The 13865-nt window shown below is 40.7% G+C and overlaps 1 protein-coding gene across 1 annotated transcript in view; it reads right to left on the reverse strand.

The window, feature by feature from the left end:
* Samd9l (sterile alpha motif domain containing 9 like) overlaps positions 1-13865 on the reverse strand; it is a 70221-nt gene that overhangs the window by 331 nt on the left and 56025 nt on the right. The window lies entirely within an intron of this gene.

The raw sequence follows: 13865 nt of genomic DNA on the forward strand, positions 1-13865 counted from the left end.
GCTCCAAAATCTTAGCCAATTGTAGACATTAAAAATTAAACTGCCTGGATGTCATAACTCATGCCAACAGAATGGCTGGCCTTAAATCCTGTAACCGCAAATGTTGGTGAAAGCATAGAGTAAGTGTGGTTTTGGAAAGTGTTTGTGGAAATGCAAATTGCTTTACCTAATCAGAAAAGCAGTTTAAATATTTTCATGAAATTAAGTATATACTCGCCTCCTAAGTCAACAATTTCAGTTAAAACAGAAAGACTGAAAGTGCTGATTCAGCAACAAGAGAGCGTTCTCACACATGAGAGAGGATTTAGGTTTTAATAAATAAAGCTTGCCTGAAGATCAGAGTGCAGAGCTAAGTCACTAGAGGCCAGGGGGTGGTGGCACACACCTTTAATCCCAGGACTTGGGAGGCAGAGGCACATCTCTGTTAGTTCAAAGTCACCCTGGGCTACATAAGATTGAATCTGTCTAAAAGAGAAACAGAGCTCACACAAAGGTGACCCCAGCACTTGGGAATACATAACTTTAATTCCAGCAACAGGGAGGTGGAGCCAGGAGTGATAGGAGTGGCTGGGTAGAGGGAGGGTTGTAAGGCAGAAGGAGACAGGAACTCAGTGCAGTCTGAGTTTGGGTGGAGACAGTTGCAGGCAGAGGACAAAGTCTCAGATGTCTGAGGACAAGATCGTCCCTTCAGACTGACCATTGGTTGAGGTAAAAGGTCTCACTAGCGGCTGGCTGCACTGTCTCTTTGAGCCTTCAGCAATCACCCCAATATCTGACTCCAGGTTTTTATTATTAAGACCAACAGGCAACTAGGGCACTGACACAGAGCACACACTGTATGAGTCAAGGACAGGCAGAGGCAATCTAAAGCGTCGTTTCTGCTTAGGGGTGGGCTTTCTGGGAATGGGAACAAGGAACGTGGGAAGCTACTTAAATGACTGTGTGGAACTGTATCATGGAGAGAAGCCCCTGTCACATAAATCACCTTTCACTCAAGAAGCCGATGATGCCTGTACAATACATGATGGAGTATACAGATGACTGAAACACAACACAGGCTGCTCCAACATCGATGGTAATGATGAGTTCAAGTCAAGGTTTCAAGTCTTCATTTTATCAAACAGTCAGTACTTCTCAACAGATTTCAGGACTAGCTTCAACTTGCTTATTCCACTCACACTTCTGAATATTGTTTTCCTTGACTTCTCTAAAACTTTACCTCAACATTGTCTACTTGTGGATATAGTGCAGTGGTAGACCTGGGGTTAGACTTCCAGTTCATGAAAACGAACACCAACTGAAGGAATTGAATCAGTATCTACCCTCCCATTAATACAGCTCCGTAGACAAGAGCAAGTACAAACACCTCGCCAGGCACCAGATTGCAACCTGAAACTACATTGCATCCATATTTGTGCAGTTTTTTAGGTGACAAACTTGCTTCTAGCCAATATTCTTAGATATATCTTGTGGATCATTTCTCTCTCTCTCTCTCTCTCTCTCTCTCTCTCTCTCTCTCTCTCTCTTTCTGTGCTGTGGTTGTGTTCACACATTTCCTTTCATGGTGAAAGTCTAATAGAAAGATTCACTTCTCACTTGCAGACTTTGAAGTGGAATAAACTTCCTGAATAATGAGACTGATTTCAGTGAAGAGAACTCTTACACTATGAATTTAAGCTGCCTGAAATTACAACCCCAGGACATCAGAAAGTCCTTTGACAATGCCCACTGGTCCTTGCTGTCCATTGTTTCACTAACATTGTTAGTCAGCAAACAAAATAATGTTTTTAAAGTAGTTTTCAAATATTTCACTTATGCATTAAATGTGTGTGCATGTATGCCTATACATGCGTTCATGTGTGTGTGCGTGTAAGAGCATGTGTGCAAATGCCTGCTCTTGTGTGGTTCCAGACATTGGGAGTCCTGTTCCACTGCTATCCATTTTATTCCTTTGAGTGAAGTTTTCTTGCCCAGACTGCAGGTAAGTTGGCAACAAGCAAAAACCACCCATCTCCCTGTCTCCACCCAACAGTGCCCTTGGGTTACTGGCTGGTCTCTACTCTTGGGTTTATTAAGTGCAAGCTTAGGATTCCAACTCAAATTCTTACACTTGCACACACAGCAAGTGCTGTCCTTATCCACTGAGCCATCTCTTCAGCCTTATCTTAGGGCGTTGTCATGTATTCTGTTTGACTTTAAATTTCAGAAAAGCAGACAGAAAAGTGTTCTATCTATACCTCACTGGCTAATCTAACCCATGGTCCCTAGCTGCACGCAGACAAGGACAGTCCAACCCATAATTATAACCATACTTAAAACACCATGAGTGTGTGTGTATGTTGTGTGTGTGCACAGTCGTGTGTACATCTAATTTATTTGTGGTGGATGGCATGGTTCTCAAACATGAACCTTGTGGATGACCTCTGTCACAATGTCAGTGTTCTGCTCACTGTGTAGGTGACTGCAAACAACAACTCCCTCATACACACCTCCCATTGCATCGCAGGGTTGGTGCCCATCACTCTAGAAGTCCTAGAATTACATTCCAAATGACTATGCTTTTTCTGCCAGAAGCCTGCTCGATGCTATTGCCTTCCCCTTTAGAGGTCCTTGCAGTAACTTTTATCACTTGGTTGACCTTGTTTTACGGCAACATTCTACTTTTTCTTTCCTGACAGAGGTGCAAAATTCATTATGCATTCTGTTTCCAACCTAAGCTTCATACATATAAATAACCTGGCAGGTGCACTATTTTCTATGAATCCGTAACATTCCAGTAGATTTAGTATTGGCGAGACCAGAAAAGGGAGATTCTGAAGGACACTGGCCATCGGGGATACATACTATCCTGTCTGTGCACAGCAGCCCACCTTGGCCTCCTCCAACTTCCCTGCACTTGTTCCTTTCCAATACTGCTCGACTAATGAATCGTAGGGCAACATAGATCTTAAGAGCATCAATTTCCACATCTTTTGATTGCACCTTTGTGCATGAAAGGCTTTGGGACTCAACAGAAATGACCCAGACATGATACAAGGGCTGTGTGAATGTCAGAGAACTGCCATCTCCATTCTGTCACTGCTTCCTCCTGTACAGTTGATGTGACTTCTGTGCAAGGAAGAAAGGGTCAGGAAATGACTGTGCCTTTACTGATTGCAACTGTCTGACACCTGATCCCACTGACCACTAGTTACTCCCATATATAAGCAAAGCCTCATGCACTCACAGGCAAACTGTCCAGCTCTGAGATCAACTACTACCTGCTTTCTCTGCTCTGTCCGGGCCGCCTCTGCTGCCCTCTCACTGCTGAGACACAGAGTGAGCCCTGATGGCCATCCAGCTGCCTGCTGTGCCCAGGCTCCGGAGTACAGGCCCAAGGTTGTGGTGCCACACATTATCAGGACACCAGGAGTCTCCTAAATGTAATCAGTGAATGCCTTTCATAGTTATACACATGTGGTCTCCACCTCTTTGGGGGTAGTGACATAAAAGTACAGGGTGGAGTCATGAGTTAGGTGACTTATCTGTGCCTGAGCTGCATGCCATAAACATATCAGAGTATAAAGTTGAGTCTCCACGTCAGAGTTGGAGGCATGGAGATCTAGGCTGGAATATTTGGTTGAGAAAGTAAGCAAATAAAATTAAAAGGGTGAATTTACACTGTTTTCACTCCTAGCTAATGCAACTGAACAGATTTCACTTTCCACACTGTTTCCTCCTGAGCAGTGGCTCTCAGCCTTCCTAATGCTGTGACCCTTTAACACAGTTACTCATGTTGTGGTGACCCCCAACCATAAAATCATTTTCATTGCTACTTTGTAGCTGTAATTGTGTTACCAATGAGGCCACTTCAGGAGAGTTCTCTAGGGGACAAACTTCTCTCTGTAGTAAGAGTTTCTTCAGATGCCCTGTGTTTATAAAAGAAAGGTGCAGCAGGATCACACAGATATAAAATCCCAACACACACTTAGGATGCGTGGGGTTGATTGTGTGTGGTCAGCTTTTCTGAAGGATCACACAGATATAAAATCCCAACACACACTTAGGATGCGTGGGGTTGACTGTGTGTGGTCAGCTTTTCTGAAGGATCACACAGATATAAAATCCCAACACACACTTAGGATGCGTGGGGTTGATTGTGTGTGGTCAGCTTTTCTGAAGGATCACACAGATATAAAATCCCAACACACACTTAGGATGCGTGGGGTTGACTGTATGTGGTCAGCTTTTCTGCAGGATCACACAGATATAAAATCCCGACACACACTTAGAATGAGTGGGGTTGCCTGTATTGTCAGCTTTTCTGAAGGAGGTCATAACTCAGCAACATATTCCCCTTGAGTGACATCATCAGTTACTTTGGGGGAAAATCAGACATAAGCCTCCTACTCCCACCAGGAACATGAAGCACCCCTATTCCAAGCTTAGAAGAAGAAGCACTAGCAAATCAGCCCTTCCTGTCTCTCAAAGATGCCTCTGATCTGATATTACTCTCCAAAAGGCTGTCAAGAGCTCCATGTCTAAACTGCCTGTCCTTAGAGTGACTTGGGGGCTGTGTATTTCAAAAATGTAAGCATTAAAATGTTTATTTTTCCTTCTGAATATGCTGCTTTTCTTTGGGAGACATTAGTAGAAGTGTCCCTGATTTCCAACTGCATCTCAACAGAAGGCTGTGACTAATATAAAGCAGACTCCTTTCTCAACGCAGCAAGGTCCAGATGATCTGGGTTCAGAATAGTTTTGTTTTAAAGCACATTTAAACTTTCTAGCCCCAAAGCACATTTCTGCCTGTTCAATAAGCGGTTGCTATAGACACCAATAATCACAATAATAGGAGAGATTTTGTACTTACCAAAATGTTCAGATTTCTTCTATGATTGAAAAAAAAAAGCGAAAAACTGTCCATTTTGGTGAAGCAAATGTCTGGTGTCTGTATTTAATTCTTCCTGAGAAGTCAGAGAAAAGCGCCTTCATTTAGTCTTGATGAAAGCTTTACCAGAAAGTACTTCTACCTTGGTACCAGCTCAAGCCGGCTGAAAAGTACCAGGGTGTGTCTGACGCTGACAGGGCTTAAGGAAGTGGAAAAAAAAAAAGCTGTCTCCATGGCAGTTTCGATTCTCTGATGTGAGAAGACCTTTTCCTGAAATGTTTTTTTTTTCTGTTTGGTTTCTCTCTAGTAGCCACCCTGCCACCTTCTGGTTGGTTTGGGTAAAGCCCAAAGACTTAAAAAAAAATCTCATTTTATTTTTATTTTTTAAGCTTTTTAATTTTTTTATTTTTATTGATTTCTACATTTTTTTTCTGCTCCTCTCCCTGTCTCTCCCCTCCCCTTCAACCCTCCCACAAGGTCCCCATGCTCCCAATTTACTCAAGAGATCTTGTTTTTTTCTACTTCCCATGTAGATTAGATCCATGCATGTCTCTTTTAGGGTCCTCATTGTTGTCTAAATTCTCTGAGATTAAAAAAAATAAGAGACTTCCTGGAAGGGTGAAAGATTACAAGCCATGTCAGAACCAGGGGAGGACTATAGTTTGGGAAGTAAAGGACCTGGAATGTTTTGTCATTCCATATGATTCTCAAGATTTTTTTTCAATTTCAAAACAAAGAGGAGTAGATGTTGTGCTGGTTTGTGTTGTGTGCTTTTCGGTCGGAGCCTGTTTGGATGCTCACCTTCCTAGACCTGGATGGAGGGGGAAGGACCTTGGACTTCCCACAGGGCAGGGAACCCTGACTGCTCTTTGGACTGGAGAGGGAGGGGGAGAGGAGTGGAGGGAGGGGGAGGGAAATGAGAGGTGGGGAGGAGGTGTAAATTACAAAAAAGAGAGATCGAGCCAAGACATGAAATCATCTGCAAGTTCATTGGCTAATGGTTGGATTTTCTCTCACAAGCAGTAGGAATATTATTCGGGACATAAAACAACTTTAGTGACCCAATATATAATGTGGGAGCTAAATTTGATACAATTGTATTTCCTTAAGATGTCTTTAACTGGGAGGGTTTTCACTGTGGGTTACGAAAAGGTGACGAGGAAAGGCAACAGGTCTGTGACTGCATTGCTATAGTAAAAAATCTCAATTTTGAAGGACTGGCAGCGAGCCCAGATGTCTACATGCAAACTAAGAGTGATTCTGTTCAACTGAACCCCTGGTTCAGTGTTCTTTTATTTATCATATTTAATATTGTTTTATGATATGTTCTGTTACTATAGTTGGTGCCATATAAACTAAAGAAATGTGTTCCTTATGAGTTTTGGAGGCTAGGAAGTTCCAGGCGAAGAAGGTGCAACTGGGGGGCAACTTCTGGCTGCCTGGGATCTCTATGTCCCCAGGTAGACAGAGCAGTACTGGCAGAGGTGGAGCAGGCTTGCTCCTTTGGGTCTCTCTTCCTCATCTAATGAAGCTACTACAGATACCATGAGGGTTAAGTGCCCTCATCATCACATATAATCCTAATTATCTCCAAAGGCTCCATTGCAAGATACCATTAACTTAGGTCCTGAGGAATCAATTTTAAACACAAATTTTAAGAAGTTACAGATTATAGCACTGAATACATATCAATTTCAAATAAACCAAGATTTTCATAACAATGCTAACATGTCACTAGATCACTTTGTTTTTGTCATTAGTGTTTGTACTAAATGAGCCAATCGAACAGCAGTGCTACAAGGAAAGTTTCACACACACATATGTGATTAATAGATGCTAAATGATTGTTTTGACTACTTCAGATTGTCTAAAAGTATCACTTGGAGAATTCAAAGTCAAAGGACCTTATTAGTGGAGAAATATTTGTTATTTCTGAAAAAAAGACAGCAGAAGCTCTGAACACACAGATAGTCCCTAGTTCAGCCCCAGTCTGATTCTCCATGTTCTACATCCAAATGTGTGCTGTCTTCAACAATAGGGTCTTTCCCTCTAGTTCCCATGGGCAACCAGGAGAAATAGCAAGAAGACAAATATAATATGTACTCATTTGTAATTTGCTTTTAGACATAAAACAAAGAAAAACCAGCCTACAGTCCCCAACCCAAGAGATCCGAGACAACAAAGGCGACCTTAAGAGAGAGATACATATATCTACGTAGGAGGGAGAAAAAGATAAGATCTGTTTAGTAAATTGGAAGTGTGGGGATCATGGGAGAGGATTGAAGGACAGAAGGAGGGAGGGGAACAGAGAAAAATGTATAGCTCAATATAAAAAACAGTAATGAAAAGAAAATAAAGTATTAATGTAGAAGACCACCACATTATGATAAGACAGCACACAACATTAAAACAAACAAAACCACAATGATTTCTAAATCAAATATATGGCCAGACTTCCCTTCCTGGCTAATTTAAGCAATGCATCCTTTCTTATCAATCAAAGTATCCCTTCCATAGAAAAGCCTTGTTCCTTGAATTTTCTTTCCAAATTAACTAACACACACCAGCTATTCTAGTATTTTCTATTTAATTTTATTTATTTTAAAATATCATTTATTTTCTTATTTATTCTTTGCACTTTAGATGTTTAGTGGTTTTGTTTAAGACTGTGTCTTTCCGGAGTAAGTGTGGTCATAACTGCCTTTTCTTCTTCCTGCATTTATTCTATGTTATTTTTTAAAGCCTCCTAATTCTAACTCATGCTCTATCTATTTTCTTTTCTAAGTCTTTCCTTACTGCTTAGTTTTTAATACTCTTAGCTATAAAAATACTATAATCTATCTTCAGTCACTAGCCTAGTGCTATTCTTTCTTACTCTTATTGGGGATGCATTTGCAGGATCCAAGTGCCTTCTACTACAAGTTAAACTGTAAGAACTGCCTGAACTCTATATTGGTTAAAGAAGTCTACACACCCCTCTAGATAGTCATGAACTATAAAAGTCCAAGTGAAAACTCATCAGTGAATGAAAATGAGGACATAATGGTTCCAAGGGATGGTGGAGAAGTTTTTTTTTTTTTTATTGTAGATATAAGGGAGAGAATGACCAAAGGTACCTGGGAGACTCCAGAGCAGACAGAGAAAGCAGTAGTAGACTAGACATGGCCAATGAACTGAGAGGAGAGGGAAAGAGAAAGAGAGAGAGGAACAGGAGAGGAATAGAAGAGGGAGGAAAGGGCAGGAGAGGGGAACAGGAAAGGGAGAAGAACCAAGAGCCCAAGAAAAGAACTAAGAGCATCAAGAGAAACCAAGAGAGTGGGTGGCTGAAAAGGCTGGTTTATATATGAATGAGAAAAGGAGAAGGGAAGCAAGCTCAGGGACTGGAGAGGTTCAGGGTAGGGGCTGGGGATGGGAAATGCTGAGAGGAACTAGGACTCTGTAACAGGTACTTGTGATGCTGAGAGAGCCTGGTGGCCAGAGTCTGTCTTGATATGTTAATGGCACCTCAGCCATTTGTCCTGAGTTTCTTTGGGACTTAACTCTTAGGTCTGGGACTCAAAATGGCCAATTGGGGTGTCTATTTAAAATACCAAAATATACTCTGGATGCTGGTCCCCCTCAGGCCCTACTCACAAGTACCCATTAACATAGTATTTCCTGTTGGCATATTCTGCCCTCTACTGTAAACCTCCAGTCTCAAACTCAAAACAAATGGCTAACTCTAGCAACCATATAGACTCACAGAAAATAAGACAATCAGATTAAAAAGAGCAGGAGAAGAGTAGAAATAAACACTGGAGGACATATATATCTCAAAGACAGGCAAAACACAACAAAGAAATACACTATACACCACACCACACACACACACACACAGTAGGAGGAAATAAGTTACCATGATTCCTCCCTAAGTTCACAGATTCTTAATACTAGAAAAAAATGGAGTTTCAATAAAATAATTTAAAATCCTCTTTTATAAAGGATAAGTGATCAAATAGATCAACTAAATAGATAAATGAATAAATTATGTTCAATAACTATGGGACACATTCAGAGATCAAATGTAAGAATCCACGGATGAAGAAGGGGCTAAAATGAAGAGTAGAAGCATAGAATTAGTTTAGTAAAATCATTAGAGAACATTTTCAAGTCCACAGAAAGAAATGCAGATACACAATCTAGATGCACTTTCTGCACAAAAGATAACACTAGAGAAGAACTCTCTGTGACATGTCATAGTCAAGTTTTCAAAAATATAAATAAACAAACAATATTAATGATGAAAGAGAAATATTAGTTACCACACAAAGGAATCATAATAAATCAGATCTGTGTAACCAACTCTAAGTGCAAGAAGGCATGGGATGGTACTTTAAGGCTCATTAGAAAATATCCTTAACAGGTTGCTATTTCCAGAAAAATTATCTGTTAAAGTTGATGGAGGAATAATAATTTTTCAAGACAAGCACAAATTAAGCAACTAATGACAACCAAACCAGCACTGCAGAAAATATTTAAAGGATTATTATACATAGAGGAATAATGAAACCAATATAATCCATAATAGTGCAGAAAAGAATGTATTTCATGAGAAGGTAAACCAACAAATCGCTAATACAAATAGGGCAAGAAGAAAACAAGTTTTAATTCAACCAAATAGAGCAATATCATGAATAGAACAAAGAACTCTCAACAATAATCTTAAATGAAAGTGCCTTAAACTGTCCAATTAAAAGAGGTAGACTAACTGACCAGGTAAAAAACAACAACAGAAAAAATTTAAGAAAAAAAAAAACCATCTACTTTTTGTCTGTAAGAAATGCTGAAGAAATACCCAAAAAGTGAAAATCAGAGGACAGAAATAACCCCACCAAGCAGTGGGAAGCTGCAAATAAGCTGGCATATCTAATTCTATAAGGTACTAAAAGTTAGGACTAGAAGGGGCATGCCTCTACACAAACAATGTGCAATGAATTTACCACTGACAGCATACCTGATATGCAAGTACTGAAAGTATTTTTTTTTTGTAATCTGAATCACAAGGTGTTTGCTTTCTCCACTTTTATTTAACATGATACCTCAAGTTTTCATGTAATCAACAAGACAAAAGAAATAGGATGGGTACAGATAAGAAATGAAGAAGCAAATTTATCCTTTTTAGTAGTGGACCTATTTAAACATCTTAAAAATTCTACCAGAAAGTTCTTAGATATGATAAACACTTTTAGCAAAGTAGATACAAAGCCATAAAAAAACTGATAATTTTTTTGAGTAGTAATAGCAAATGTTTTGAGGAAGAAATCAAAATAAAAAACACCCACAGCAGTCTAAACAATGTACAGGAATAAACTTAATCAAGAAGGTGAGTGGTGCCTGGAACCATGTGGTGGGTGAGAGACTTTGGTGAGGCAGCCAGTCCCATGAGGAGCTGCAGCTTTGGCGGGTGAGAGACAGAGACAGATAGACATGCCAAGCAGAGTGAGGTTGGATATTTAGTGGCTTATGGATGGGAAGGGAAAGGGGAAGAGGAAGAGGAAGAGGCAGAAGGAGAAAAAAAAAAGAAACAGAGATGTGGGAGGGAGGGAAGAGGAAAGGAGCCATGGCAGCAGCTACCTCTTTGGGAGAGAGAAGAAAGGGAAGTACTCAGACTGGAAACCAAAAGAAGATTCGCCTGTGGACAGGGGAGAAAGTAGGCAGGGCTTGTCTCTTAAAAGGACAGGACAGACCATTACATTTCCATCTCATTTTTGTAATGAAAAGACAGGAGGTTAGGCACAACAGGTTAAAGGATTTGAGATGGCAGATTCTCAAGACTGCTTCCTGCTTATTTGTGGGTGTCATCTTTTGGGGGGAACCGGAGAAAACCAGATGCCAGTCACATCCTGGTGTAGCTGGTCTCTTTGTTCCTGTCCAGTGTTTGCGGTATGAAATGTCTGGTGTCTCTTACACCTGCTTAAGGTATTGGCAGAACAAGGGACAAAGTTAAGTTTAAGAAAAAAAAAATTAGGACCAGGGAATTGAGAATGATATATCTGACCTGTTTGAGGTGGGTCCTTCAATTTAGCTCCCTGGAACTCACAAGAATTCTTTAGGTTATGAAAACAGAAGTTTTAGACATATACATTGTATAAACATTAGCATATTTCTGTTATAATGACTGTGACAGATGATATTTCACAATGAAAAGTATTTTTAAGATTATGGAAAGTAGCATGAGAGATATTTGATAACTTGTATTTGTTGAAATTTGTTTGGTGAGGCTGTCCTTTTAAATGACAAAACCTCTCAGCTGTCAAACTGCATCAGAGATCTTTGAGAAGGATAAAATTTTACTTGAGTTATTGATTTAAAACAACAAAGAACTTAAACTTACTTGGTTGGCATCTAGAGCTACTCCTCAGGGTCCTCCATGGTTGATGAGGTTCATATTTTTTGCTGTTTAGCACAGGGCCTGCCAGGCTCCAGAAGATCCTGTGGGCTAAGAAATCTGTAGGAAGCCAAGCCTACCTTGACCTCAGTAGCTAGGTTTTTGATTCCAGTGATTCTGTCCACATCTGGAGATCTTCAGTTTAGATGAAAGGTAGTTTTGCCCAGTTTTCAGTGCTTGGCAGTAGAAACGAATTGTGGATGGATACTGTTTTGTGCCCATTTGTCTTCTATCTTCTTTGGAAGAAATAGGGTGATGCTGCTAGGAGCCAACCTGTCTCTCTCTGTTATGAAAAGCCTTTTAATAATTAAATATTTAAATGCCATATTCCCCACATCTCTGGGCAGTTGAGGGTTGTTTACCTAGTATAGATAAAAGTTATAACTACAGTATAGAATCTGCCTGGAGAGCTGGGTCTGAGCTTGAGTATACTGGCTCTTAACAGGTAAGATCTACACTTGTAAAAAGTCAGAAGAAAACTGCTTGCAATAGAAGGTTAATAGCAGAACTGACAATAGTAGAGAACAACTTAATATATTTTAAATCAGGGTTGGATTAAATATATCATATTTTTGTAAGATACCTAAAGGTACATACCAAGTTAAAACATAAAACTTATTGGTTTGTTAGTCTGGAGTGAGATATAATGAAGAGACAATTATAACATTTAACAGTAAACATAGGTATATTTAAGTTACATGTATGAACATACACAAACATATATTGAACAGGAATTGGGCGAATTGGATGCTCTTAGTGGACCCTAGCAAAGGCATGCCACTGGGCAAAACACTACAGAGTTAGCACAGGAGAACCAGGAAGGGAATAAAGATGGCAAAACTTGGTCACCTGACCTGGATCTCAGTTAATAAGTCAGTGAAGTCACCTGACCTCAGTTAATATGGTGGTAAAGTAACCTGACCTTAGTCGAAATGGTAGCAGTCACATATTGTATGGAAAAACTATGATTTTTGAGGTGCAGGGTTTTATAAAACATAATAATAAGAGAGACCTAGAGGCATGATCTGCCCTGTTGCCAAGCCACCATGCCACAAGCAGGGCACAAAGGCTGGCATTGAAAACAGTTACCTCATGAATCCAACCAATCTTGTCGGTAGCAGTCGCAGGGACAGTTTGAGGAAAAGCAGAGTTGGTGTGACACCAGTGGAGCATAGTTTGAGGGTTTATACCATAGCTGAAAACATGAAAACCACGAAAACCACTACAGGGCCTATAGAAGAGCATCCTCTTTCTATAGGTGCGTTGTTAAAGCCTGACTGGCTCTAGTCCAGGTGACTCAGAAGCCAGAGAGGCTAGAGGCTGCTCTGAGCAGTCTCTCATTGTGGAGACCACTTATGAGTGGTTCAAAAAAAGAAAGAAAGAAAGAAAGAAAAGAAGAGAAAAAGAAAGAAGAAAGAAAAATCCAAGGGAATCTGGGCCCCAAATCAAATGAGCTGCACAGCATGCACAGTGCTAGCATGGGAGGACCAATCCTGGGTTGTCCAGTCACTTTTTTAGCTATGGAAAACAACCAGAGATGAATGTTAGCGAAGGACTCAACCCTAGCTATGAAGGTTGTGGTTGGCTGACTGAAAGGGGAAAACTCACCACTGAAGCTGCTGGTGTGTGTAGATGTCGGCATTCAGGCAGATAGAGTGCAGAGCCATTGGAAAGATACCTGGTTCTGGAGTCCAGGGTTCCATGTGTCCTCAGTAGGTGGGAGGAACATGGAGAGCCTGGCTGAGTCACAAGCACCATGTAATAGTAAAAATAAAATGCCACTGTTCCCCAAGTGGCCTGCAGGACACTAGGGGCAGTAGATCCCCGGAAGGGAGCCACATGGTGGGTGAAAGACAGAAATGGATAGGCACGCTATGGGTCCAGTGGGGCAGCCAGACCTGTGAGGAGCCAGAGTCGCAGTGAGCGAGAGACAGAGATCTATTAGGCATGTGTGGAGGGTGAGAGATAGAGAAGGATAGGCACGCCATGCAGAGTGGGGTTGGATATTTATTTAGTGGGTTATGGAAGGGAAGGGAAAAGGGGAAACAAGGAGAAAGAGGCAAAGAGAGAAAGAGAAACAGAGAGGGGGAGGGGGAGAAAAGGAGAGGAGCCATGGCAGCAGCTACCTTTTTGGGAGAGAGATGAAAGAGAAGGACTCAGACTGGAAGCCTAAGGAAGACCTGCCTGCCTCAGTGGTGGATGAGGGAGGGAGTGGGTGCAGCTTGTCTCTTAAAGGGACAGGACAGACCTATCTCTACAATGAAACTTCAAGATACCAAAAAAAGAAATTGAAGTAGACACTAGATGATGGACAAACCTCCTATGTTTGAATCGGCAGAATGAATATTGTAAAAATGTCTCTGTTACAACAGTCTTGTAGAGTTGACACAAACTCCATCCATCTTCTAAGAACTTCTTTATAGATCTAGGAAAAAAATCTTAAAACTTGTATAGAAACACAGAATATTCCGGAGTTTTGCAGTCCTAAGCTAAAAGAACAATATGTAAGCATCACAACACATCATCTTGAATTATACTGCAAAGCTTTGGTAGTGAAAACCACATAAC

This window comes from Microtus oregoni, unplaced genomic scaffold, assembly GCF_018167655.1.
Source record: "Microtus oregoni isolate MIOR12 unplaced genomic scaffold, Mior012 000026F_ref0000081, whole genome shotgun sequence".
Taxonomy (NCBI): domain Eukaryota; kingdom Metazoa; phylum Chordata; class Mammalia; order Rodentia; family Cricetidae; genus Microtus; species Microtus oregoni.